General features: G+C 42.1%; 1 long non-coding RNA gene across 2 annotated transcripts in view; it reads left to right on the top strand.

Annotated features, from left to right (window-relative positions):
- The window catches only part of LOC149874345 (uncharacterized), a 96553-nt gene that overhangs the window by 2832 nt on the left and 70167 nt on the right, over positions 1-23554 (top strand). For both annotated transcript variants that reach the window (XR_016439927.1, XR_016439926.1), the window contains exon 2: positions 23146-23268. This is a non-coding gene — a long non-coding RNA (uncharacterized LOC149874345). The remainder of the gene's footprint in view (positions 1-23145; positions 23269-23554) is intronic.

Genomic DNA, 23554 nt, shown 5'->3' with positions numbered 1-23554 from the left:
TTCCTGGGCAAGGGAGAGGCCAGACTATTTTTTTTACTGAAAGAAAAATTGTCCACGTGCAGTTAATATGAAACTGCCAGAAAGTAACACGATTTTTCCATCTGGCATGCACATTTCTCAAGTGCATTGGAATGTTATCAGATGGTCTTTTCTGGTTTAAAATATATACTGCCTTAAGATCTCCAAACTTTTCACAGCTTGCAGAAGCCTTCTGTGTTTTTGTATAATGGAAATTGTTAACAATGATAAAGTTACTCTAGTTAAACTTTATAGGTAGCAGATGATTTCTGGTACTTTATCCAGCTATATAAATTGTATAATACATGATTGTTGAATAACTCTTATGATTTCTCAGTTTTTATTTCAATTGTATTCTCAGTTAATAACTGGTTAATGCTAATTAAATATTACATGGTTACTATGAAATAATGAAATGTGTTCAACATGCACTTGAAAGAATGTTATATTCCTACTTAATCATGAGAGAAATCTAAGCCCACATTTCTTTTCTAGGTAAAATGTGATTGGTCCTCTACAAATGCTACAATGTATTTGTCTTGCATTCACCCACCTACTTATGTCTTTTTCATATAAAGTTTTCATTCATTTTGTGGGAATGTAATAGTTTGTCCCAGGATCTAACATTGTTGGTTATATGATAACGTGATATACGGCATTATTGCAACTTAACAGCATTAGCTTGTATTGCAATTGTTCTTTTAAGTGTCATCATAGTCTGCTCCATAAATCAGTGCCATTGATATTCTTTGGAGAACAGCAATTTGTCTTGCTGAAAAATGATCTCACATTGGCTTATATTTTGCTGCATTAGCCATACATCCTTCTGATGCATGTCAAAGCTAGTCCCTAAGTGTTTTGAAAACTATCTACAATAGTAAGATGTGAAGTGATAGCATTGGAGGAGTAATCTTTGAATGACAGTAAAGCCAAGTTTCATGGGAACCAATATTAAAATACATTTTACAGTTCTATGTTACTAATACTGGAAATGCATGTTGTCTTCAAAACCACAATACTTCTTAAAAAAGATTGCTGCAATTGGGAAACTTTAAAAGTTACAGTAAATAATTATTTGGGGAAATCAATGTACTAAACTTACAAGTGGTGCTTCAAAATAAAATTTTATCAGTTACTGAAACTGCAGGTACAAAAGTGATTTATGACTATTCCTTTGGAGTAAGCCACCACTGTTCTGAAATTTACCTCTTAAATGCAATTTCCTTTACCAAAGAATCTATTTTTTCCTGTATATTTGATTGACTATATTGCCTGCACACTCTGACATTCAACACTTCTCTACTCTCAGCTATAGTGTATTTGCTACTTTCTTCCCATTCAACTCCATAAAGTAAAATTTAACACACTTTGACTGTAGTCTTCAACAAATATTGCATCACCTCTACCATAGTGTATAGAATAGCAATCTAGTATTGTATGGCAGAAAAAGCCATGTTTTTTTTCTACACACTAAAGCATTATTTTTATTTTGAAAGGGCACTTTTAAGTAACTAACATGAAGGAAGATAAAGGTCATTTCCAAACGCACATTTTTATATTAGGGCTGTCCAAGTAGCAGCCCACAGGTCACATGTAGTCCACAAGTGGTTAGCATGCAGCTTAGAGTGCCCTGGAGGTGTTCCTCCCACTGCTAGGTGGTGGGCTGGGTTGCATAGCATTGGACTACCTGTATGGTGAGGGAGGTGGGAGAAGGGGGGGAAACCCTGGCACAGCCTGTGCAGTAGGAGCAAAATCCTTGGGAAGGCTGTCCCTGTAGTATACAGCTTCAGGGGGGCTGTACTCTGGCACTGATGTGCAGAACCCTAGCCATGCCAAAGTTGGACAGCTCTGTATTATAGTGTCTTGGCATGTTAGCCCATGTTACCTGTTTTGCACCCATTCAAATGTCATCTCCAGAACTGAGTCAACATCAGCTCATTGGGAATTGACAAGGTAAATTCAGATTGCTCTGAGCTGCAAAATGCAGTCCAGGATCCACCTCCTGAATACCCAACTACTTGTTTCAGAAGTGGATCAGGGATTTTGACCGTCTCTGAGAGTATACCAACTTGAAAAATTCAATTTAGGTCAGACTACATATTTCTATAGTTCAAACATGTATAGACACGTATCTTTGTAGACTAATCTCAGAATTAGACGTGTGCCTGTGGTGCTATGGTATTGCTCTCTGTAATAAAAAAATCTCATTGATAATGTGATACATGAACAGAAAAGAAAAAAACGTGTGTGGATGTGAGATTTTATTTGTCTTTGAATTTTTGCTTTGTGTATGTATTTTTGGGTAGTACGGTCTTCAAGTCACTCTGAGATCATAGGATCATAGAAAATTAGGGTTGGAAGGGACCTCAGGAGGTCATCTAGTCGGACCTCCTGCTCAAAGCAAGACCGTCTTTAACTATATCATCCCAAGCAACACTTTGTCTATCTGGGGCTTAAAAACCTCCAAGAATAGAGATTCCACAACCTCTCTGGGTAATCTGTTCCATATATCCTGTTGTGACATCTACAAAGCTTCTATCAGTCTCTTCACAATTTTTCAGTTGTTACTTTATAAAATATTAACAAAGAGCACCCATCAACCAGTGGTATGCCCTACAAATCGTACACAATCCATAACCAACAATAACTCCTCTGCCCTGGAATAAGTATCAGCCAACATCAAGGGATTGAAGAGCCTGTTTAATAGACCATGAAGGAAATTAACATTGGTTTTAACCCCTTTCCCCCCCCCCCAAGCAAAAACCAAAACCCAACCCAACCGAGTTGTAAAAAATAGCATCATTCTTTACTGGCTTCAAAATGCATGTAAAAATTGAGGACTTGTTCAATATTTAAAGATCGTATTTGTTAAACTATGTAAGTACACTTTTGGATTGAGAACATCAAGAAACAAACTATGCTAAAACTTAGTCAAATGATACTTAAAGAAATATTCCCATAGCAGACAAAGTAACACCGCATGGATATGGGTAAATAGGGAAAAGCTAAAGATAAGACTTCTGTTTAATATAAGGAGTGATTTGAAATCATTAGAATTCTCATCAATTGACTTACATTGTTTTAATCAGTATATTTTCATTTAATTCAAGTAATTCCAAAATTAGTTGAACAGAAAAATAATATAAATTATCATTTTTGTCAGAACTTTTCAAGCTTCTTTGTTTAAAACCGTGGAATAATAGTTTGTGTAAATAATTTAGTCCCTATTTACAGTTGCTCGTAAGTCAAAATACAAAAAATGTTTAAAGTATATAAAGTATTTGGAACATAACACAGTTTAGTGGGAAATAAATGTAGCAAGCAGCACATGCTAGCTTTCAGGAATGTTAAGTTTTTTGTTTCATATTTTACCCCCTTTCCTTCCCACCTGCCTTGAAAAATAAAACTACAAACGAGGAGCAAGGCTTCAACTTCCTCCCAAGCTGAAATGGAACTGGAGTCTGCATTTGAACTGCCTCACTGCACAAGAACTCGAGGAAAACTGAGGCTTGGACCGTTCCCTCCTGAACATCAAGTTACCTGCACTGCCAGCTCGGGGTCATGTTAGTTAAAAGAAAGAAAAACCCAACTATACTAGACTTTCCCAGTCATTGCATATATATCTATATCTATATCTATATATAAAATGTGGATGAACATAAATGAGACAATTGTTTTAATAGACTTGCAGAGATGAAGCTGTATGTATATTTTGGATTATAGTGTGATTTTTTTTTTTTTTTTTTTTTATTGTCCCGGGGTGGGGAACCAAACCCCAGAGTCATGGTGGGCCGGGGTGGCAATTAGACACGGTAACAGGCCGGATTCTATTGGCTATGGAGAACTGAGGCACGGGAAGTGTAGCGGTTTCTTAAACAAGTTGGAAATTTATTTGACTTACGCTTAGGTGCGTAGGAGAACGATGTCTTCAGTTACAGTTTACAACAACAACAACAACAAAGGGGTCTGTTGGCCCACGAGGTTCAGTCCGTAGACCTAGTCCCAGGGCTGGTCAACAGCTCATTTAGTGGATAACACGAACAACAAACTAACTGTAACGTGGTGAATGATGAAACGAGACGTGATGCCAGTCCAATGTTGGTGGACGATCGAGTAGTCGTAGAGTAATGCCGAGGTCGGGATGCCAGAATGTTGAGGTGAAGTCGTAGTGGGATGGTCCAAAATCGTAGTCAGCAATCAGTCAAATTGAATCAGGAACCAGGAGATCAAAACCGCAATCGCTCTAACCAGCACAGAGTGCCAATCTGGGGAAGGAGACCAGTAGGCCCAAGAGCCTGACTGCCAGACAGTCCCTGAAAACACCAGCCTCTGTCTGCAGTGACGCGATCTTTTCCCCCCAGAGGGAGGGGCCCTCAGACCTTTTATAGCAGCCCTATAGCCAATCAGGCTGCTTGGCTAAGAGAAATTTCTAGAGGTATTACCTCATTCCAGTCGTACACTGGGCATGCTCTGCACTAAGATCTGCATAGCAACTGAGTCTGCTCAGAGCTGAAAGTGGGTCAGGGCTGATTGACATTGATTAGATATTAGGAGGCGCTACTTCACAGTCAGGGCGGCTAGGGCCTGGAACCAGCTTCCAGGGGAAGTGGTGCAGGCTCCTAGCCTGGGGATTTTTAAAAGGAAGTTAGATGAGCACCTTGCCGGGGTCATCTGACCCCGGTGCTCTTTCCTGCTAAGGCAGGGGGTCGGACTAGATGATCTACCTAGGTCCCTTCCGACTCTAGCTACTATGAAACTATGACAGCTCCTGAGGTCATAGAAGGGGTAACTCAGGCCCTGCATGGAATTTTCCACTCTCAATCAAACTAAGTTCATGCATTGGCAGCACCTATACTTAAAATTTTGCTCCAACATGCCCCCTTGCTGTCAATGCAAGAACCAGGAACGTTATCTTAGAGCTCGTAATCTCCTTCATTTTCGGCTTCCTCGGTCAAGGTTATGTGAGTAATGGTAACATATATACAAAATATACAATAAAACAGTCTAATTGTCCCCATCATGTCTTGATGGTCCTGATTCGACGATTTCATTAGGTTGATGGGTTGATTGAAGAACTTCACGTTCCATAGGTTCGGTCACTCTTGTTCTGAAATATAAAATGTAATCGGACAGAACAGATTTTCTCATATTGTCTTAACTTACATTACTTTAAGGGCCTATCTTATTTATCGGTTGTTTTGTCGCCCTTCGGGTCAACCAATTGTGGTGGGTTATAATGTTTTGACCACTTTCTTCAAGTTCAACTAAGTAAGTGTTTGGGTACATCTCTGGCATAATTATTACCCCTGTCAGGACTTTTGGGTGTTTATTTCGTGGGTCTGGAAGAGTGACCCACACGAGTTCCGAAGGTTGGAATTTCGGTTTCCAAGGATCTGTTGGTATAATATCTCTTGTGCTCCAAAGTTCTTTATCAGCGTTTAGGTTTATAAGTACTTCATGACTTTGCTTTACCCAGCCTTTATATGTTCCGTTCCCTCGGGTTCGTAATGCTTCTTTGTATAACCCTACAGCTCTCTCTACTATGCCATTTGACTGTGGATGGTAGGGTATATGGTGATGCCAGTGTACATTATATGATATGGCAAATTTTTCTACTGCTGTAGAAGTAAACGGCGGCCCTCTATCCGATTGAATGACATCCGGTACCTTCCAGACAGAAAATATAGCTATTAATGCTGATATCACGGCTGCAGCATGCGTCTTTCTTAATGGGACTACAGTAATTTGCCGTGTTCCTAGGTCCACTACTATTAACCCTTTGTTTGGACTAGCGGTTTCAGGCAATGGTCCTAACAGATCGACTTGCCATGTTTTTCCTGGAGCAAACTTTTTCTTATCCAATACGCCCTTGGTGTTTCCCGTAGGGTGGCACTTCTCTTTGGCGCAGGTTTCACATGCTAGCACTATTCTTCTCCAATCCTGTGAATGGCTATATCTTGGATTTCCTTTTACTATCCGATTCCATCGCTCATGACATGCTCGAGATCCTGGGTGATTCCAATGTTCATGTAGCCATGTTAAATAGGGATCTACACATATAGACTCATTGACTGCTACTTGTTTGGGGCAGCTTGGTTCCTGCAGTATTTTATCTATGACTTCATGCACCGGATCAGTGTCAGTGGTATGCGACCGGGTGTGTTTTATCAGGGGCAGTACTTCGATTTCACTCAGTAGACCATAGATCCCTTCCCATACATCAAGATTCTCGGATGCCGAAGCTCGGCCGGTAACAATGTTATAGATGTATTGGGAATCTACAGCAAGAACTGGAACTGGAAGGGTCCCATTGTGACATGTAAAACAGTGTAGCAGTAGTTCTTTAAATCCTAAAAGTTCATTTCGCTGGGCTGACTCGCATCCCTGGTAGACCTGATGTATTTGGCAGGGGTTACAATGATACCCATATCTTCCTCCCTCTCGGGTGGTACCGTCTGAAGCCATCCACGCAGGTTCCATAGTCCCATATAAAATGACTTTTTCCTCGGGTTTCGTCGGTTCTAAAGGTGTTATATCCGTATGTTTCCAATGGTGCCAGTGGTATAAATGGCTTAGCACTAGAGTATTCCAAGTGGATAAATCCCCTTGGAAACATGGGTCCGGTCGATTGTGGAGTAACCGTGGGAGTAGAGTGGCTCCTACCGCTTGAAATTTCCCGTGTCCTACTGATAATGGTTCCACTAATTGAGCGGCCAGCAGCATTTTACCAATAGTTCCGTATCGATGTTGGGCGGAATGAATCATCTTATGTGCAGTATATACTAGATTCCCATTAGAGTCCTTTACGGTGGAGAATAGGTGCTCATCTGAGAATCGTACGGTTACTATCATAGGAGTTGAAAAATTTATAGCGCTTAAAGAAGTCTTTTCAACGGTATTTAATAGTTTCTCCAAAGCTTTTTTGTCTCTTCCCGTCCACGGTACTCTTCTTCTTGATTTGTCCCTGATCTGTTGCTGGATTCTTGATAATACTGGCAAATGTTCAGGTAAGATGTAGTGTCTCAGCCAATTTAATTTACCTAATATGGACTGGAATTCAGCCTTTGTTTTGGGGATTTTATTCTTTAACAAACTAGTAACGTCCTTTTCCCCATGAGACACTCCATACCGCCTTCCCTCTTTGAATAGTGTTCCTAAGAATTCAATTTCAGGGGTTGGATCTAATTTCGACTTTCTTAAATTTATCGACCATCCATCTTTTGAGAGATGCTTTACCAGTTCTTGAGTGACCTTCCTGACTACTCCTTCTTTTCTGCCCATTATGGCCACATCATCAATGTAGCTCCACATCTCCACCTGTTTACTGTCCGGGTTATCGTGGAGGAACTTTTCAAGGCTACAGTTCATTGCAGCAGTGGCCAACGCTGGGGCGTTCCGATATCCCTGGGGGCATACAGTCCATCGGAACATTCGACCTCCTACACACATATTCAGCACTCCGTCGTCATCCTGGATGGGAATTGAAAAAAACATGTCCTTCAGATCCAAAGTAGTTCCCAGCCATTTCTCTGCCTGGTATTCGGCCATCTCTCTCAAACTTTGAATCAAGTTGCATGAAGTGGGTTGCGCCAGTTCAGTACAACGTTTATTCACCTCCCTGTAGTCCACGACTAACCTGACTTCAGATGGCTTTCCTGGTTTTGCTATGCCCCAACCTGGGGATAATCTTGTGCTCGCTGAGATAGCGGTAATAGACCCTTGATCTTCCAAGTGTTTCAGTACTTTTTCTAACGGCTCCCTAAGCTTGTCCTTTGTGGGAATAGGGTTATAACTCCAGGAAGAAAGGATCTTCAACTTGGGTCTATGTCTTTCGTGAGTTGCGATAATGTTTATGGGTAATGCCTCCATCACTTTTCCCTTTAAGTTCAACATCTTTATTCCGGGGACTCCCAAGATATTCATGCTTCCCAATACTGCACCTAGACTCTTCTGGTATCCTTCTACTAAGATCTTTACCCTATTCGTTAGGGTGGCCTTGCACTCGCATTACCCGACTCGTCCTAATGTGTGGAATCATTGCTCTTATTACATTTACCTGTGCCCCTGTGTCTAACAAAAACTTCGTGGGGACTAATTTAGTTGGTTCCTCCGGATCTCGAATCTTTACCACTGAATACGGCCGTGGGTCATCACTGAAATTTTCCGAGTGATTTATCGCTACATCACCTTCTTCTCTTAAAACCCGTGATCTCTCTTTCTCCATACCGTTAACGCCATCGTCTTCTGACGCTTCTTCCTTCTGATGATCTATCTTTACTCCTTGTTCTACCTTCAACCTGTTGTGACTTTCTGGATTTCGTATCATTGTTTCAAGGGTCATTTCATCATCTGGGTCCGTTGTCCGTTCGCCATCTTGTTTCACCGAGTTGGCGTAGCTGCCGGTCGTTGGACTCCCGCCGACAGCGCTTACTCGTTTTTTGGCTTTCCTTTTTCCTGGAAACCCAATGTCCTGGCTAAAGTCCGTTGCCCCTCCCCTCCAAGTAATCGTAATTGCTCCTTTGACAGACCTGACTTCTCCATCAAGAAAGCGAATATGGCTCTTTCCAGTGGCGTGCGTTGAAAGAATGGATAGCTTGAGGAATTCCTGGGATTTTTTGGCGGTGACTTTTGTGGTTGATGATTCATTCTTGTTTGTGGGGGACTTCTATTTACTTCCCTCTGATAAGTCTGATGGTAAGTTTTATTTCCAACTGGTCGGAGGTAATGGCTGTTGGGACTCCCAATAGGGTATACTTGTTCTGTCTCGTACTCTTCCTTTGTAGTAGGGTATGCACTCTTTTGGGGTCTGGGTCGCATCGCTCCCTGCAATTGATCTAATAACCCTAGGGTATGCATCACAGGCCCATTTATGGAGGGACTCAATAATAACCTGATGGTGATGGTCAAATTTCCTCCATAAATTTCTGATGCTGCTTCTATGGCTTCTGCTAAGCATGGAACATCCCCTGGCGTAGCGGTGTGGCCAAGCTCCTTGCACTTGATCTAGAGTAAGGTTTAATGGCCTAAAGACGGGATTCCAAAGAGCATAGGATGCTCCAATAACCGCATGTATCAATGCAGTGGCACTGGTTTTATTTACTATTCCTTCATGCCATGCATGAACTTTTCGTTGTAACGCCTCCACTGCAAGTGCTGGCAAAGGAATGGGCCAATAATGATTCGCTAACACGGGGATTGGATCCACCACCTTCGCTCGACTCCAGGCTGCATTCCTAACCAGTTGCAAGGCTTCTTCCCTGTCTACTAACTCACTCCCAGCTTCAGCCACTAGCCTTCCTAGCCAGGCTATAGGAGTCTCCTCATTTTTAATACTAGTTTCCTTTTTGAGTTCATTCATTTCCGATCTTGTTCTAGACCTGGTGGTTGTGGTCGTTTGCTGCTGTCCATTAGGTCCCATAGTATACTTCTGTACAGCTATTGGATATGCGAAAGTCATTTCAGGTTCCTTATTCTTTTCCATGGTTCCACTAGTGGTTTCTATACTCCTGTCTTTATCATTGCCCATTTGGTTACTTGTTTCACTTATCACATCTGGTTCCAAGTCTTGAGCTACAATGTTTCTTTCCGAGCTGCGAATGTGATTGCACTTTTCTCTTGTATCCTCCAGGGGGCGCTGGCTGATGTATGGGGGTGGCGACGTAATTTCAGTGGGTGGCGCTGTGACGGGGGGCGGATCCCAGGTGGGCGGGATCGTAGGCGGTGCCTTGGTGTGAGATGGGCTGGGTATGGGCGGAGCTGGACGCTGTGGCGTCAGCATGCTTTCTGGTGCTCTCGCCGCATGGCCAGCGCCATGTTGTAATGGCCTCTCAGCTATAATTTTGCTGGCGGCTTTTGTTGTGGAGATGAGCTGTGCTCTGGTGTCTGTAAGCTCCCTTAATAAGGCTACGTACTCTCTGAATAAAGTGTTTATTATGCAGCCTTTCTTCCACTTTTCTCCTGTCCACTTTATTTTTCTCCCGTTCTTCTCCAAATTCTCTCGCAATTTAACCAGGAGCTCGTGCCCCCTTGACCCACACGTAAGGCTCGGACAATTAAATTCGTCGGGAGGAGTATCCTCACCCCCTTTTTTCATATACTGTATGCACTTTGCAAATTCCCGGTCTGGATGGGATTTAGCCACAGCCGGAGCTTTTTTCTTTGATACAGCCAGAGATCCAGTGTCTCCCCTCGGGTGATACACAGCCCTAGGATCTTTTAAAACACAGCCCAGAGCTCCCGGGGTGAGCCAGATAGCTTTTCCTTCCCCGTCATCTCCCCGGAGGGACAGATACCCGCTCATAGTCTCCCCCGCTGGATTTACAGCTTGGTGGTAGTTTAGATGATCCCACACATCGCTCAGTTCAGTCGCCTGGCGATTCCCACTGCTCCATGGGCAGTTTTTTATCCACTCAGTCTCCAGTTCGCCTCCCGTGTATCCTGTTCGTGACGCCATGTCCCGGGGTGGGGAACCAAACCCCAGAGTCACGGTGGGCCGGGGTGGCAATTAGACACGGTAACAGGCCGGGTTCTATTGGCTATGGAGAACTGAGGCACGGGAAGCGTAGCGGTTTCTTAAACAAGTTGGAAATTTATTTGACTTACGCTTAGGTGCGTAGGAGAACGATGTCTTCAGTTACAGTTTACAACAACAACAACAACAACAACAAAGGGGTCTGTTGGCCCACGAGGTTCAGTCCGTAGACCTAGTCCCAGGGCTGGTCAACAGCTCATTTAGTGGATAACACGAACAACAAACTAACTGTAACGCGGTGAATGATGAAACGAGACGTGACGCCAGTCCAATATTGGTGGACGATCGAGTAGTCGTAGAGTAATGCCAAGGTCAGGATGCCAGAATGTTGAGGTGAAGTCGTAGTGGGATGGTCCAAAATCGTAGTCAGCAATCAGTCAAATTGAATCAGGAACCAGGAGATCAAAACCGCAATTGCTCTAACCAGCACAGAGTGCCAATCTGGGGAAGGAGACCAGTAGGCCCAAGAGCCTGACTGCCAGACAGTCCCTGGAAACACCAGCCTCTGTCTGCAGTGAGGCGATCTTCTCCCCCCAGAGGGAGGGGCCCTCAGACCTTTTATAGCAGCCCTATAGCCAATCAGGCTGCTTGGCTAAGAGAAATTTCTAGAGGTATTACCTCATTCCAGTCATACACTGGGCATGCTCTGCACTAAGATCTGCATAGCAACTGAGTCTGCTCAGAGCTGAAAGTGGGTCAGGGCTGATTGACAGCTCCTGAGGTCATAGAAGGGGTAACTCAGGCCCTGCATGGAATTTTCCACTCTCAATCAAACTGAGTTCATGCATTGGCAGCACCTATACTTAAAATTTTGCTCCAACATTTATAAGTCCTTTTTTAAAAGGGGCGGTGGAAGACGGAAGCAGTAGGTGTCTGATGCCTTCAAGAATACAAAACTGAGCTGTTTTGGGGCTGTGGCCTCATGTTTATTGCTGAACTTTATAATAGAGTATGACTTTTGTACCTTTACATTAAAGAAAGCACATTCTGTGAGCAGTTGCATGTTCAGTGTTAAAACTCTGTATAATGTACATAGCTCTAACCTGCTTATAGATGCTTACAGATGGCAAGCAGGACTGTGGCTAGGAGCTGACAAGGTAATCTGTGTCTTCCCTACTCACCAGCTCACACTTTCCTATCCTCAAATCTGCCTTTGGCCACTGAACTGCAAAGCTGGGATATGGGGGCAGCACAGGGAACCATCCCTAACTGCAAAGGGGCTGTGCAAAGCCTGGGAGCTGGCAGAAAACACCCCTGTTGTTTCTGCTAGTGGAGTTGGCAGCTAAAGGTACACAAACACACTCCTCCCTACCATTGCTTATGTAGCAATGGGTGGGGAGTTGTGGTTCTGCTGTGCTGTGCTGTGCTGTGCTACCTGGTGGCCAAAGGCAAGTCTGGAGATGGGTATGTATATGAATGTTATCCTTGTGGGCCCCCTGCAGCCTGGCAGTTCCCCTCCCTATTCCCCTGCTTCTCCCTTGCGCACTATACCCCTCTCCCACTTCCTAACTCACCAGCCACTGCTCTGCTGTCCAGCCTGTCATCTCAGGGGTATCATAGTCTACGAGGACAGCTAGTCCACTTGGGAGTGTTGCTTCCAGGAATCTGGAGGACTGCAAACTGCTCATTTTTTATCTCTATGGGCTACCTAACACTGTTTAAAGTTAAACTCTGCCTCAAATGGTGTTACTTTAAGTTAACTATAGGGCACTTCACACTTGTTAACAAGTATGAACTTCTAATTTTCATGTTTTAAGGGCTCTTAATATGAGCTAATTGTAATCTCACCCTAATTTTATGTAACCCTCCAGTAGAAGGGTAAAGTATAACAGCTAGGCTTGCAGTCCTACAAAGAGAGAAAGAGAAAGAGAGAGAGAGAAAGAACTATACATAACAAATGTATGTATGTGATAAGATCTATATAATTTCTCTGTTTGTGTGTCTATGACAGGCTGTGTGTGAGTGTAATATTATATATTCATATAAGAAGAGTTAGATATATATTGTGTATGATGCAGTCTTAAAAGAATATCACCCAATACAGCCTCGCCCCAAAATGAACAATAATTGAAGAATGTCACATTTCTATTTTTATGATTTCAAGTGAATTATTAACTCTTTAAATAGTTGATTCTGTGTCAACATTTTTCTCTTTACTCTTTGATTAAAATATTGAGAGAGGATTAAGTTTTCCAACAAGAATACTTCTTGTTTTGCCTACAGAAACTGTCCGCATACATCTCTTTTTATTTGTCTTTTAACATTTGGGTAATTTTCATGTATTTGATAAAGCGTTAGGATCTGTTTCAAGGTGATATGGTATCTGTGATACATTTTTTTGCAATGAAGCGTATTATGTTTTGTTTATTATTTTTAATTAAAGCTCTGCTTATGATGATCCTTACCTCTTGAATAGCATTTTGTATGTGAAGATCTCAAAGGAGGTTAATATCATTATCCTATTCTATATAGTGCTTATTTCTAGTAAAAACCATTTTTGAAAATGACTTAAAGTACAATTAAAGATTATCTAGTAGAAAGAGAAAAAAGGAAGAGAAGTAGAAAAATGAACAACAAAAAACATGCTGCCAGTCAGAGTAAGGATTTGTTTTAATAAGATTCAGAAAGCCTCCCAGGATGGATAAACTTAAAGAGGGAAAAATCCAAAGGATTATAATTTATATACTAAAAAATAGAAATTGAAAACATTTCTGGAGGAAACAAAAAGACTAAGGACAAATAAATGGTTGGAGATGGGCAGCTTTATTTTAATCAGCCTTGTTACACACAACAAAATTGTTTGAGGAAAAAAAAAACCAAACTTCCAAACTAATATCCATGTCTCTAGATAAAAACCGTTGTAAATATATGGACATGTATCCAAACAGGAGTGTGTTCTGAGGATATATTTTCAAAATTACTAACCAAAATCCCATTTCTTTATCTTTTTAATGCATATTTTCCTGGGTTTTTTTTTTTTTTCAATGCACAGAAAGAACATCATCAAAGAGTCCTGTTTAACAAGATAAGAAAAGCCATGGTTAAAAATAACAAATCTCACAATTTCAGTTTGAATCATGTGCTTCCAATTAGTTAAACATGTAGGTCTATAATGAGTCTAAATGAGGTCTATAAGTTGTGAATGCCTTTTCAGCCTAATACATCCTCTTGAGATGTGGCAGTGTAACTAGCCCACAGGAAATCCAAAGGGGAGCAGAGTTGGCTTGTGGAAGGGTGGTGTTTTAACTGATCTTTAAACCATCATGAAGAGGCTTTTAAAAAAGTAGCATTCACATATTAAAGGGTATTAACCTGTGCTAAGTACTCTGTAAACATTTTAAAGTTACGCCATTTTAGGTGAGGATTATTTTTTAACCCTTTTACACAGGTTGTTCTAGGATAGTGTTAGTATGTTCTGGGGAGACAAGACAGCCTGAGTTTTGCATGTGCTGGGAGGCTGCTCCAATGTGCTGTAATTACAGTGCGTCAGAGCAAACTTGATCTAATAGAGTCTGGTAGAGCATGCTAATTAGAGCACTTCAGGCAGCCTCTGTGTCTCATGTATCAGCATCCACATACTTCAAAATGGTGGTGGGGGTGCTTTAACTAAAGCTTGTTTGATGAACTTTAGTTAAAGGACCCTGCCGACATTTTGAAGCACAGGGATGCTTATACATCAGATGCTGTAGGTGTTTTAATTAGACAGCTTCTCAGAGCTGCTTGAATGAAATCGTCCCACCACCTGCACCGTGTGTAAAAACATCCTGTATTTTAATTACTTCAACGTTCCAGGATGCATCATTCCTAGCCCTTCCTATTCCTTTGTCCAACAGGCAAACTTTCAACCCTTCTGTACTCTACCACCCAGGGAGATAGAGCTGGCCTCAAACCAATAACCTCTCCAGCTCCCAAGGGGGTGACCCTAGCACACCCTGATGACTCTGAGCACCAAAGTGCAGCTGACCAGTTTGTTGCCTGGTTTAGCACCTCCATGCAAACAGCCACAGCAATTCTACTACCTACTTCCATGAAGAGCCAGACAATGGAAGGCTGAGAATGAGCTGTGAATGTTCTCAGCCATGCCCATGTGTGGCATGCATGCAGTGAGCCCACTGGGTCTCAGCTCTGCCCTGGTGGGAATGATAACCCTGTTCCCCATAAACCCAATCCACTTTCCATGAAACACATTCAAAATTTGATGTTTTTTGTCACTCCTTTCTCTTTACTTTTCACCCTTGCCTATTCTCTTCCAAGTGGGGAGGGGCTGTTTTATTTATTAGTATTTTTATTTTCAAGACTTTTCCCCTCCCACCTGTGGCTCCAGGTGACTCCTGCTAGCTGAGTGAGGGAAGGCAGAGTCCCCATGGTGGCTTCTCCAGATCCAAGCAACATGTCACCCTCCTTCCTACTCTCTGACCCAAGAGGTGAGAGAGTCCTGGCTCCTGTCCACAACCTTCTTCACCAGTCCCTGTAGTGGCATGTCATAACCTGCAAGTGGAGGTCAAAGCCAGCATTACGTTTTAACCGGTGACTGCTCTGATACTGTGCAAACTTTATGGTGGGCTAACATTCCACATATTGAAAATAGTTTAACGGTTACTAGTGTATGAGTGAAGTTGTGCCTGTGATATTCTAGAAATTATTTGAGGCAAGGATTTCTTAGCGTGATACCTATTTGTTGTCCTGTGGGGTCAGGCCAACTCTCAGGATCTCAATATTGCACTGTTAGACAGGAGGGTGTGACACAATTGCACATATACAAACACACAAATCAAGTGGCTGCATACACACACACACACTACCAATTCAGGCACATACACATCTAAACTAACCTAGGCACATGCATACCTATCGCCAATTCAAGCACATACACTATACACCCCAAAAGTTAGACAAAAATCAATTGTCCATACCTGCACATTCAGCACATATACACAGATTACTAATTCATATATTGTACACACAATGACATATGTACACATACACACTCACCAGTTCACATACATACAGCAAACCTACAGATTGGTTAAGTTCCTAACTTGGATGACACGGTATGTACGTGTGTGCTTAGGGATACTTGGGGGAAAGTTAAGGTGAGAGAGAGAGAGTTAAAGTGTAGGGAGTGAAAGTTGCCAGAACTAAGATTAGAACCGATGGATGAGAGAGACAAGCTGGTTGAGGAACTGGGGCTTGGATTTACTTAAGGTAGACTGGGACTGGAAACTGAGACAGACAGCTGAGATATGGGGGGAGGGGGGGACAGATAAGTGGTAGAAAGGAGGAGACAGCCAGTAAAGAGAGAGAGAGGCAGAAACCTGGGAACATCTGACTGAAAACTTAGAGACTGGGGGCGGGGGGAGGCAGATAATTGGTGGCAAGGAGAAAGCAGTTGGGAAACAGACAAACACCCAACTTGGGGTTTCAAAATAACAGGTTTATTAAACAGACAACACACTACACAGCCCCATGAAGTTATTGGTCCCCTCCCCACACACACACAAGCACTCACAATGGCAGCAGGAGAAAGGTACTCAGTGGAAGGGTTGGAGTCCAGGTGGGGAAGAGAAGCAGAGTCCAAGTCCTTGGTTGAAGAGAGGGTGTGGGATGATAGCTATGTATCCAGGCTGGAAAAGGGTTCTTGTCGAATAGGTGTTCAGAGGGGGGTCACCAGCAGGGCCTCTTGGTAGATAGGTGGTGTGGCATGGTGCTGGTCCAGATGGAGAGGGCATCCCCAAGGAGTCACTCTTCACTACCCCTTTTTATGGGGCAGACTACCTTTTATCTCCAATGGAGAGGGCCTGTCCAGGAAATGTCAGTCCTCTTCCAGAGAGCTCCAGGTGTTCTTACTGAGCATGTGTAGCCTGGCGCAATGGTGGGTTGCCTCATCTTTTGTTTCTTGAATGCTGAGGGTGGTTCCAAGGGCTGGGTTGTTGGTCCAGGTATTGGTGTTGATGGTTCAGTCATTCAGAGAGAGCTATTTTTAGACCTACTGCCATTGTCTCTCAAGTACCCTCATTCATCCCCATTCATTCAGGAACCAAGTTACATAGGGGGGGTAGGTGTGACTAATGGGTTACACAACTGGGCCTGGGGACAGGGTAGAGACTTGACAAATAAAATAGAAACTTGGCATGACTTATGCTAATTTACATATGTAGGCCTGAATCATATAGTACCAGTAAAACAGTTATATAGAACAGTAAAAAATTAATGTAAACATAATAATTATACAATATAAAGAAGGAGAAAAAACAAAACAAATAGAACTTGCTGCCAAAATAAAATGCTGAAGCTTATCCTATACCTTTGCTAACTTATCTGTAGGGAATAGAGAGGGAAAGAAATGGTTGGGGAAGGGGAGGAAATGCATTTCAAAAGAAAAAAAAAAGAAAAACTTTTGCTACATATTGGTCCAATAAATCATTTCCTCTCACATTAAAGGTAACCTGGAACAGTAGCTGAAGTCACCTGTTAACAAACGAGGGGGGCGGGGGTTAGGTTGGTTTGTTTTTTTTAAAAATAGAATCTTTACTAGAAGTAGAAAGGGAGGGAGGTGAAAGTGAAAGGACCATTGGAAAATGTATGCCCTCCCCATTCCCCTCCCTCTGTTGCCCTGAGGGATCAGGCCAATGCTCAGGATCTCACTATTGTGCTGTTAGACAGGAGGGCCTGGTGTACAATCACATATATACAAATCCACAAATCAATTAAGTGCATATATACACACACACACACACTACCAGCTCAGGCACATACACATCCAAACCGGCCTAGGAACATGCATACCTATCACCAATTCAAACACATGCACTATACACCCCAAAAGTTAGACACAGATCACTAATTCATATATCATGCGTGCAATGCCATATATACGTACACACTAGCAACTTAGATACACACACATTCAAAATAACCAGTCTAGATTCATGCACACCTATCACCAGTTTAAGCCCATACATGCTACACACACCAAATTTAGACAGAATCAGTTACCAACATCTGCACATCCAATACATATACGTGGATTACAAATTCATATACCACACGCACACAATGATATTTATATATGTGTATGCACTAATTCACACACATACCACCCACCTACACATACACACAGGTGAGTTCCTAAGTTGGGTGCTGTGATGTATATGTATACATGTGCTTGGTGTACTTGGGATACTTGGGGAAAAGTTAAGATAAGAAAGTAGAAGTGTAGGGAGTGAAAGTCACCAGACCAGGATTAGAGCCAGTAGCCTGGGCTGAAGAACTGAAGCTCAGGGGTAAATTTAGGTTATTTAATCTTAATTGATTTAAAAGACAACACCCAAAGCCTGCAGAACAGGGGAGTGATGCCGGCACAGAGGCTGGGACAGGAGCCAGAGCTACAGGGGAGCTGAAAAAGTAGGTGGGAAGAGGGAAAATGGGATTAAGGGAAAGTGTGGGTGTTAAAGGGGGGCTCTGGGTGTGGGGAGCCAGAGGATGGCTCCAGGGCAGCTAGAGAAGTTGCAGGAAGTGGTAGTAGGTGCTGGGACTGGAAAAAAACTCCAGGACAGCCATGAGGAGCTAGGAACCTGGGGGTGGGGGGAGGGGGGATGACTACAGAAGGCATGGGGAAAGCATGAAAATAGAGAGATGGACAGCAGAAAATAACAGGAAAAGTAGCAGGAGAGACTGAAAGGCAGCAGTGCAGCAGGAAAGCAGAGAAAAGCAGCAGAAGGTCACAGGGAAAAGACAGTAGATGGCATGGGAGGCTGAAGGGCAACAGAGACAGCATGAAAACAAGGAGAGGTTGAGAGGTGGCAGAAAAGGGAAGATGGAATTGGGAGGAAATCGGAGAACTAGCAGAGGTGGGGGCTGGAGCTGAGAGAGAGAGAGAGAGAGAGAGAACAAGGCTAGACTTTAAGATAGGGAAGGAACTGGGATTCAGTAAAACATGACCCAACTCAGGGTTGCAAATGACAGGGTTTTATTAAACAGTGAAGATGGTGACACAATGTCTTATTGGTTCCCTTGCACCCACACACACACATAATGGCTGCAGGGGTTAGAGACGCTTGGTGCAGGGGCTGAAGTCCACTGAAGTCCAGGAGGAGAGAGAGAGACAGAGACAGAGAGAGTGAGTCCAAATTGTAGGAGTAGGTGTGCAGGTAATATCTACCTCTCCCAGGCTGGAAAGGGGTCCTTGTCCAGTAGGTGTTGTCCAGAGGGGCGTCACCAGCAGGGCCTCTGGGTGGATAGGTGGTGTGGCATGGTGCTGGTCCAGATGGAGAGGGCGTCCAGATGGAGAGGACGGACCCACTGGGTCTGTCTTCACTGTCCCTTTTTATAGGGGTAGACCTTGTGTGACCCTAGTGACAGGAGGCATGCCTAGGCAGGGTTCAGCCCCTGGTCTACTGAGCATGTGTGCTCCATGCAAGGATGTGCAGTTTTGGGTGTCTGTAATGGTGAGAGTTGCTGGTTTTGCAGGGTCTTTTGTCTTTCAAATGCTGGTCTTGTCCCTGTTCCTGGGTGAGGTATGTGGTTCCTGGATGAATCAATACAAGGTGATTGCCCAGTCATTACAGGCCATTCAGTAGAGGCCTGCTACCATTGTATTTCAGTCATTCCCAATCATTCTCATTCATTTGGGAACCAATCTACATGGGAGGGATACGTGACTCATGCAGTTGCAACATGGGATACCCAAGCAGAGGACACAAGATAGAGGCTTGACATATAAAATGGAAGCTTGACATGACTTTGTTTCACTTACAAACACAGACCTAAACCATACAATATCCATATGAAATAATAAAAAAACGAAAATGATTATAGTACAATATACAACAGTAAAAATCAATACAAACCTAATAATCATACAATATAAGACAGTGGGCATCCAAAACCAAAAACTTTCTACCAAAATAAGAATGTTAAAACTTATCCTACATCTTAGCTTACTTATACGCATCTATAGGAATACAGACGAAGAGAAAGTCAGAAATGGCTGGGAATGGGGAGGAAATGCATTTTAAAATAAATTTTAAAAAAAGAAAAACTGGGGATTTTGTTCCCCCCTACCTCTTAAACCGTCTTATGCTTACAATGCAGAAGCCATTAGGAAGGTTTAGCTGCTCTTCCTTTAGGTAGAATACCTTGGTGCACTCTTAACGGTGCAATGCTTTACAGAACAAGACATTTCTAGGTACGATTTGGAATGGAAACCATATTTTACTCCCTACCAAATCCCTCTGAAACCTCTTTCTCCCACTATGTCACCCCCCAAAAAATCTTCACAAAAACCTAATTGGATGTAAATATGCCTCAAATTACATTCTAAGCATTTTATCTAAGCTTGCAACCATACAGCTTTTGAGTAGCAAGGAAATTTCCCTCCTTTGTTCACCTGAAGAAAGGATTTTGCTAAATCTGGAATGTGACCTAATATGCTAACACCTTTGTGAAGTTTCCATTGCTACAGTGGCCTTCCTCCTGTGAACCTTGTGTTTTTCCCTCCAGAGATAAAAATGACAGAAGAAAATGTCCACTTTGGAAGCAAATAGTTTTCAGTAGAGATGTTTCCTGTCGCATCAGAATTTCCACCCTCATGACAACCCACTTGTGGCTCTTTGTCAGAGACTACTTTGGTCATATAGTAGGTAGGAATCTAAAAACTAATGATCTGTCTTCCCTGAAGAGTTTCAATGATTGACTGAAATGAGGAGGATTCTTCTATTTCTATTTTGTCAATACAAAGAAACAGTTGTCTCTGCTCCCATCAGGTTCAGTGCGTGTGCGTGCGTGTGTGTTTGTGTCCTCTTTTGTAATTTCAGAGGAAATTGTTCTAAGATATAACCAAGAAATCTGAAGGTTGAACAAATTTGTTCATTGTAACACCGAAAATCATGCTTTCAAAAGACACTTCAAATACTACAAAAAAAAATTCTATAGGTAACAGATGTTGAAGGCAAGAATTTCCATTTCCTTTTTTGTAACCTGCATACTATTTATAGCAAGGAGATTACTAGTAAGGGTTGCTAATGCATGTGGAGAAAAATAATTTTATGAGAGGGGAGACACAACTCTAGGATGAAAACCGAAGTATGAAAAGCTAATTATAATAGGCTAGCTATGGTAAAATCATGCATCAGACTACCACATTTCACTGAAGTATAGCAACAACTGTAGCTGTAGCAACAATAATACACTGGAGAAAAAATATTCTATTTTAAAGAGGAGAAAATAATATTTATCTAAAAAATTGTGGATTTTCATTATGGCAATTGCTTATAATGTAGAAAATCTCCTAATTCCTTATAGGACTTGAGAAAGGGGGGAAAAAAATCCCCTGTTACTCATAAGGAGCTTATTCAGCCACTCTAATTCATACTCACTGCACCTACTTAAGTAAATGAGCAGAGTAAGGTACAAAGAGCTTCTCCCCTGTTTTCACCAAAGACTTTTTCTAGCAATGTGATTTTTGGAGAGACTTGTTTATATATTTTTTAATCATTTTCAGAAGACCATGAAGATTAAAACCCTATTTGTTTTTATCTTTCTCCTTCACTGTCCCAAAAGGATTATTTTTTGTGTCTTTCATTATCTTCATGGTCATTCTTTGCAATTGGTGATTGGCAGCTTGCCTTGGTTTTCATTTCATTTAGTAGCTATCATTCTCTGGTTCAGAACTAGTTATCATTCTCCTCCGGTAAAGATAAAAAGATTTAGCTTTCAAGATATTCTCGTGCAGCTCATAATTTTGTTGTTTATTTTGTATTGAATGTTTAGCATTGTTTGCCATTGTCTTCCTTCCCTGTGTTCAGTCACTGTCTGTCGTCTTTGTGCTTATTTCTCATTAGCCTCTTTTTTCATCAGTTCAGCCCTGAAAAGAAGAGGCATGAACAACTGCCCATTTCTTTTATCTGTGCCAGAGAATGAGAACCAGAACAGTGGTATTTACAAATCACTTCTTTCACTAAATTTGCTTTGTGATTAAATAGTTTTATAGAGGTAAAGTTCCCTGTCAGTAACATGAAATATTTTATGGCTGTTCCAATTCTCTACCCCCCCGCTCCCCTCACCAAAAAAACCCAAAAGGGGATGCGGGGGGCAGGGGAAGGAAAAAGGAGATTTCCCAAATTAAAGATGCTATTTTTCTTCTAGTGGAAATCTCTTCCTATATGTAATCTGAGATAATTAGTGTGAAATAGATGCCTCTATTCAATTACATTTTTACATTAAAAAGTTTTCCATTTTCCATAATTAATGTTAAGTATAACCAGCCCAAAGAAAAATCATTGAAAGAATCAACTCTGTCATCATTCCTATATGCACCTTTATACAACTGAACTATGAAATAAGGACTGATAGTTACAAAGGTAAAAATCTATTTGTATTTCTCTTTTACAAGAAAGGCCCTTTACAGTATTTCTAACATTGCCTGTTGTTATGGGCAATGGCAAGTAAAAGCAAGGTGTGTTTATCGATGTGCTATGGGATGTGGGTGGGGGCGCTTTAAATAGCACAGCTCCCATAGTCATGCTAATTAAAAACACCGAGAGCATCACATGTCAAAGAAGCTTCAAATGCCTGCTGCCATTTTTCAGTGCGGGGACACAAATGCACGTGGCACTGGAATCTGCTGGAATGCAGTAATTAACATGCTGCAACAGATTTGATTAATCGAGTTTGCTCCAACATGTTATAATTACAGCATGTTGCAGCAGTCTCCCTGCACCTGTATAGGAGCCCATAATGTCTGAACTTTTTACAAAAAAATATTCAAGTGTTTTGTGTGTTTTTCAAGGCAAAATATTTGTTATTTAAAATGTGCTCAAGTACTTTTTTTTAAAAGATGGAATTAATTTAAAATACTTACTAATTTTGTTGTAACTTGTTTTGTGATCACTATGATCATTTTAATGTAACTTATGTTTCAATTTCATAATTGTGGGGGTGGGGAAAAATAAGCAACATTAAATTACCTTGTACACAGATGCATGATATACACCCTCATCAAAATATACACCATCTTAAAGTAAATGTATGTCTATCATTATTTAGGGTTTTGACTGAAGGCTTTTGAATGTGTATTGCCACTATTTACTGTTCAGTTCTTGGTGAAGTTATATAGCCCATTTGTTATGCCTTGTTCTTCCTCTGTGAAAGAAGATATAAGAGGTTAGTGGCATGCCACCTGAAACTGAGTCATCTCTCTGCTGGAATAGCAGTGTTCTGTCCTTTGAAAGATCACCTGCCCTGCCTTGATATTAGAGAAGGAGATGGTAAAACACTTTTGGGAGACAAAAAGGTTGCTTGTAGGCTCAAGAGGTCGGCTTTTCTTTGTAGGGCTCCACCATCCCCATACCCTTCCCTAACCACACCAGATGTTCCAGGCATGTTGTTGCTCACCTGTAGTACTGAGGATCTGGTCTCAGACTTATGGAGTCCTTTGCCAAGCGTCCTCCTCCTAAGCTGGCTCCTTGCTTTGTTCTTCTCTGCATGGATCCCAAGACAGCCACTTCTTAGTTCTAATCCCAGCCTTATCTTCAGGATCAGGATGGACTTATCCCCTCCTTGGGTGTAATATTGTCTGTGTCTTTGTTCTCCACTAGGTTCCTGAAGTGTTTACCTTCACCCCTCAGGACTGGACTCATCAACAGAGCATTCTCGTCCAACTCTGCGATGGCTCTAACCAACAAAGCATGGACTCCACAGACTTCACTGGCTCTCACCAGGTAAATCGGGGAACCAGAGCTTTCCTCCAAGTCCCATGGTTGGTTCCCTTTCTCCTTGGTCCTTGCTGTTGTCTTTTTCTTCACCTTGTCTCCCTATTCTCTGGCCTGACCTTGATGCTCCCTTGGCGTCCCTTTAAATTTCTTGCCTGGCTGGCTGGGTCTGCCATGGCAGCATCCGATTTGCTGCCTTCCTGACCTAGCTGTTTTTCCTTTAACTTTTTGGCATGGCTTTTTTTTCCTCTTTGGTCATGCCCTTCTCCCTTTCTTGTGGTTGAACCCTGGCAGT

The sequence above is a fragment of the Crocodylus siamensis genome, chromosome 1, assembly GCF_052110815.1.
Source record: "Crocodylus siamensis isolate JL-2025a chromosome 1, ASM5211081v1, whole genome shotgun sequence".
NCBI classification, from domain to species: Eukaryota; Metazoa; Chordata; order Crocodylia; family Crocodylidae; genus Crocodylus; species Crocodylus siamensis.
Note: the sequence above shows the minus strand (reverse complement) of the source record. Positions and strands in the feature narration are given on the sequence as shown.